Genomic DNA, 6093 nt, shown 5'->3' on the forward strand with positions numbered 1-6093 from the left:
CATAACAGCTTTCCATGAGGGAGGTCAATATTATTGTGTGTGTGTGTGTGTGTGTGTGTGTGTGTGTGTGTGTGTGTGTGTGTGTGTGTGTGTGTGTGTGTGTGTGTGTGTGTGTGTGTGTGTGTGTGTGTGATTGACACTCCCTCTGAGCTGAACAAATCTCCAACTCTTGATATAGGATGCCATGGGTACGCTTTTTCTCACTGGCCACTATAACAAGGAACTTTTCAAAGCGGCCATATTGTTTTGGTTGGTAGTAGTCCAGCTGAAATATTTACACAGAACAACACAGTCAGACTTACTTTCCAACCATTCAGTTCAAGAATGAGGTCAAAATGATATTGCATTGCAAAACAGTGACATGCATAACATTTCACTTTAGTGATCTTTGTCCTTTCTCAATAAATTCTAACTTTCACTAACCTCTAAATCATAGGCTTCACAAGCCTGTTACTTAAGCATTCTAAATAAGAACTCCCCTGCATTTCAACTTCAATGTTCATGTCAGTTAAGTACTTACAAAGAATAGGAGTTGCAGCAGTTCAGGGAACATGGACGTGTATAAACAGACAAGTTATGCCTTCTGTAAGGCAATCAAAGACGCAAAACAACAGTACAGGGACAAAGTGAAGTCGCAATTCAATTGCTCAGACATGAGACATACACTACCGTTTAAAAGTTTGGGGCCAATTAGAAATTTCATGGTTTTCCATGAAAACATACATAAAATAAGTTGCTAAATGAATAGCAAATATAGTTAAGATGTTGACATGGTTATAAATAATGATTTTTAATTGAAATAATAATTGTGTCCTTTAAACTTTGCTTTCGTCAAAGAATCCTCCATTTGCAGCAATTACAGCCTTGCAGACCTTTGGCATTCCAGTTGTCAATTTGTTGAGGTAATCTGAAGAGATTTCACCCCATGCTTCCTGAAGCACCTCCCACAAGTTGAATTGTCTTGATGGGCACTTCCTAAGTACCATACGGTCAAGCTGCTCCCACAACAGCTCAACAGGGTTGAGATCCGGTGACTGTGCTGGCCACTCCATTATAGACAGAATACCAGCTGACTGATTCATCCCTGATTCATCCCTCACCCCTAAATAGTTCTTGCATAGCTTGGAGCTGGGCTTTGGGTCATTGTCCTGTTGTAGGAGGAAATTGGCTCCAATTAAGCACCGTCCATGGCATGGCGTTGCAAAATGGAGTGATAGCCTTCCTTCTTCAAGATCCCTTTACCCTGTGCAAATCTCCCACTTTACCACCACCAAAGCACCACCAGACCACCACATTGCCTCCACCATGCTTGACAGATGGCGTCAAGCACTCCTCCAGCATCTTTTAATTTTTTCTGCGTCTCACAAATGTTGTTCTTTGTGATCTGAACACCTCAAACTTAGATGCATCTGTCCATAACACTTTTTTCCAATCTTCCTCTGTCCAGTGTCTGTGTTCTTTTGCCCGTCTTAATCTTTTCTTTTTATTGGCCAGTCTGAGGTATGGCTTTTTCTTTGCAACTCTGCCTAGAAGGCCAGCATCCCGGAGTCGCCTCTTCACTGTTGACATTGAGACTGGTGTTTTGCGGGTACTATTTAATGAAGCTGCCAGTTGAGGACTTGTGAGGTGTCTGTTTCTCAAACTAGACACTCTAATGTACTTGTCATCTTGCTCAGTTGTGCACCGGGGCCTCCCACTCCTCTTTCTATTCTGGTTAGGGACAGTTTGCGCTGTTCTGTTGAAGGGAGTAGTACACAGCGTTGTACGAGATCTTCAGTTTCTTGGCAATTTCTCGCATGGAATAGCCTTCATTTCTCAGAAGAAAGATCTTTGTTTCTGGCCATTTTGAGCCTGTAATCAAACCCACAAATGCTGATGCTCCAGATACTCAACTAGTCGAAAGAAGACCAGTTTTATTGCTTCTTTAATCAGAACAACAGTTTTCAGTTGTGCTAATATAATTGCAAAAGGGTTTTCTAACGATCAATTAGCCTTTTAAAATGATAACCTTGAATTAGCTAACACAACGTGCCATTGGAACACAGGAATGATGGTTGCTGATAATGGGCCTCTGTAAACCTATGTAGATATTGCATTAAAAAAATCAGCCGTTTCCAGCCGCTTTTCTTTCAAAAACAAGGACATTTATTTCTAAGTGACCCCAAACTTTTGAACGGTAGTGTATATACTTTGGATACCATTAAAAAGACATCATTGCACAATGTATGAATCACTAAATTGGCTGTCACTCCCAAACAGAAGACAACTGCATTGGTACCAATTTATTTGTAAATGTATCAACTGAAATGTCCCTGTATATACTGTATTAAGGAATACAAGACTCACATTACTCCTTTCAACAACAGCAGAAATGACAAATTCCAAGGGTACATCATGAAGTTGGAGTAAGATCTTTAAGATACAGGCCCAACTGACTGGAATAATTTACCTATAGAAATCAGGCCATTAAAATCACACAGTGATGTTAAGATCAAACTGTTTTAACTAATAGAAACATCCCCATGTGAAGATATTTGTAAATATGTATGTATTGTATGCATCGTCGGTGCATGGACTCTACAAGATGTCAAAAGCGTTCCACAGGGATGCTGCCCCATGTTTACTCCAATGCTTCCCACAATTGTGTCAAGTTGGCTGGATGTCCTTTGGGTGGTGGACCAGTCTTGACACAAACCGGTGCGCCTGGCCCCTACTACCATAATCCATTCAAAGGCACTTACATATTTTTGTCTTGCCCGGTCACCCTCTGAATGGAACACATACACAATCCATGTCTCAATTATCTCAAGGCTTAAACATCCTTCTTTAACTGGTCTCCTCCCCTTTGTCAACACTGATTGAAGTGGATTTAACAAGACATCAATAAGGGATCATAGCTTTAACCTGGATTCATCTGGTCAGTCTATGTCATGAAAAGAGAAGGTTTTATTAATGTTTTGTACACTCAGTGTATATTATAGGTACTTCGTTTTAGTAGTTGTATTAGTAGTTGTAGCAGTAATTGTACTATTTGTAGGCCTATTAGTAGTTATATAAAAGTTTTTATGCTACTAATGTTTGTTTATTTTATTATTACATTATTATTATTATTATTTTTAAACAGTAGTTGCCATATTATTATTGTTACTAAGTATTGCAGGTACATTTTTTTTCATTCGGACACTTGAAAACGAGGTACATCAAGAGATTTCATAACAATTACAAATAAATAAATCAACTGTAAATAACTACTGCTGTACACACCTTTTCTATTTATAGCCTACTGTCTATAAACACCATCCTATACATATATTTAGTTATTTTCCAGACTCTGAGATTGCTCGTTTGGATATTTCTTAATTTACATTTGGGGTATTTGTGTATATTGTTTTGTATTACGAGCTCACAGAACAAGGCTCCGGGCAGCCGAGCGGAAATGGAGGAAAACTCGCCTCCCTGCGGACCTGGCATCCTTTCACTCACTCCTCTCTACATGTTCCTCTTCTGTCTCTGCTGCTAAAGCCACTTTCTACCACTCTAAATTCCAAGCATCTGCCTCTAACCCTAGGAAGCTCTTTGCTACCTTCTCCTCCCTCCTGAATCCTCCTCCCCCTCCCCCCCCCCCCCTCCTCCCTCTCTGCGGATGACTTCGTCAACCATTTTGAAAAGAAGGTTGACGATATCCGATCCTCGTTTGCTAAGTCAAACGACACCGCTGGTCCTGCTCACACTGCCCTACCCTGTGCTTTGACCTCTTTCTCCCCTCTCTCTCCAGATGAAATCTCGCGTCTTGTGACGGCCGGCCGCCCAACAACCTGCCCACTTGACCCTATCCCCTCCTCTCTTCTCCAGACCATTTCCGGAGACCTTCTCCCCTTCCTCACCCCGCTCATCAACTCATCCTTGACCGCTGGCTACGTCCCTTCCGTCTTCAAGAGAGCGAGAGTTGCACCCCTTCTGAAAAAACCTACACTCGATCCCTCCGATGTCAACAACTACAGACCAGTATCCCTTCTTTCTTTTCTCTCCAAAACTCTTGAACGTGCCGTCCTTGGCCAGCTCTCCTGCTATCTCTCTCAGAATGACCTTCTTGATCCTAATCAGTCAGGTTTCAAGACTGGGCATTCAACTGAGACTGCTCTTCTCTGTGTCACGGAGGCTCTCCGCACTGCTAAAGCTAACTCTCTCTCCTCTGCTCTCATCCTTCTAGACCTATCTGCTGCCTTTGATACTGTGAACCATCAGATCCTCCTCTCCACCCTCTCCGAGTTGGGCATCTCCGGCGCGGCCCACGCTTGGATTGCATCCTACCTGACAGGTCGCTCCTACCAGGTGGCGTGGCGAGAATCTGTCTCCGCACCATGCGCTCTCACCACTGGTGTCCCCCAGGGCTCTGTTCTAGGCCCTCTCCTATTCTCGCTATACACCAAGTCACTTGGCTCTGTCATTTCCTCACATGGTCTCTCCTATCATTGCTATGCAGACGACACACAATTAATCTTCTCCTTTCCCCCTTCTGATAACCAGGCGGCGAATCGCATCTCTGCATGTCTGTCAGACATATCAGTGTGGATGACGGATCACCAGCTCAAGCTGAACCTCGGCAAGACGGAGCTGCTCTTCCTCCCGGGGAAGGACTGCCCGTTCCATGATCTCGCCATCACGGTTGACAACTCCCTTGTGTCCTCCTCCCAGAGTGCTAAGAACCTTGGCGTGATCCTGGACAACACCCTGTCGTTCTCCACTAACATCAAGGCGGTGACCCGATCCTGTAGGTTCATGCTCTACAACATTCGCAGAGTACGACCCTGCCTCACACAGGAAGCGGCGCAGGTCCTAATCCAGGCACTTGTCATCTCCCGTCTGGATTACTGCAACTCGCTGTTGGCTGGGCTCCCTGCCTGTGCCATTAAACCCCTACAACTCATCCAGAACGCCGCAGCCCGTCTGGTGTTCAACCTTCCCAAGTTCTCTCACGTCACCCCGCTCCTCCGCTCTCTCCACTGGCTTCCAGTTGAAGCTCGCATCCGCTACAAGACCATGGTGATTGCCTACGGAGCTGTGAAGGGAACGGCACCTCCATACCTTCAGGCTCTGATCAGGCCCTACACCCAAACAAGGGCACTGCGTTCATCCACCACTGGCCTGCTGGCCCCCCTACCTCTGAGGAAGCACAGTTCCCGCTCAGCCCAGTCAAAACTGTTCGCTGCTCTGGCACCCCAATGGTGGAACAAGCTCCCTCATGACGCCAGGACAGCGGAGTCAATCACCACCTTCCGGAGACACCTGAAACCCCACCTCTTTAAGGAATACCTAGGATAGGATAAAGTAATCCTTCTAACCCCCCCCCCCCCCCCCCCTTAAAAGGGGGGGGAGTTGCACTATTGTAAAGTGGTTGTTCCACTGGATATCATAAGGTGAATGCACCATTTTGTAAGTCGCTCTGGATAAGAGCGTCTGCTAAATGACTTAAATGTAATGTAATGTAAATGTATTGTTAGGTACGCTGAAATGTTAAAGCTAATAACATAAGAATTTCGCTGCACCTGCGATAACATTTGCAAAATACACTACACGACCAAAAGTATGTGGACACCTGCTCGTTGAACATCTCATTATAAAAATCATGAGTATTAATATTGAGTTGGTCCACCTTTCTGGGAAGACTTTCCACTTCGGACATTGCTGCGGGGATTTGTGTGCGGCTGCTCGGCTATAGAAACCCATGAGGCTCCTGACTAACAGTTATTGTCATGACGTTGCTTCTAGAGGCAGTTTGAAACTCGGTAGTGAGTGTTACAACCGAGGACAGACGATTTGCTACACGTTTCAGCACTCGACGGCCCAGTTCTGTGAGCTTGTGTGGTCTACTACTTCTCGGCTGAGCCGTTGCTTCTCCTAGACGTCGCTCCAAGATGTTCACACAGCACTTTTGGGAAGCTCTTGCAGGGTTTAAAACTGACCTGTGGAACGGTGCCAAGTTTAAAGTCACGGAGCTCTTCAGAAATGCCATTCTACTGCCAATGTTTGTCTATGGAAATTGCATGGCTTGTGTGCTCGATTTTATACATGTGTCAGCAACGGGTGTGGCAG

Source organism: Salmo salar, chromosome 09, assembly GCF_965601325.2.
Source record: "Salmo salar chromosome 09, fSalSal1, whole genome shotgun sequence".
Taxonomy (NCBI): domain Eukaryota; kingdom Metazoa; phylum Chordata; class Actinopteri; order Salmoniformes; family Salmonidae; genus Salmo; species Salmo salar.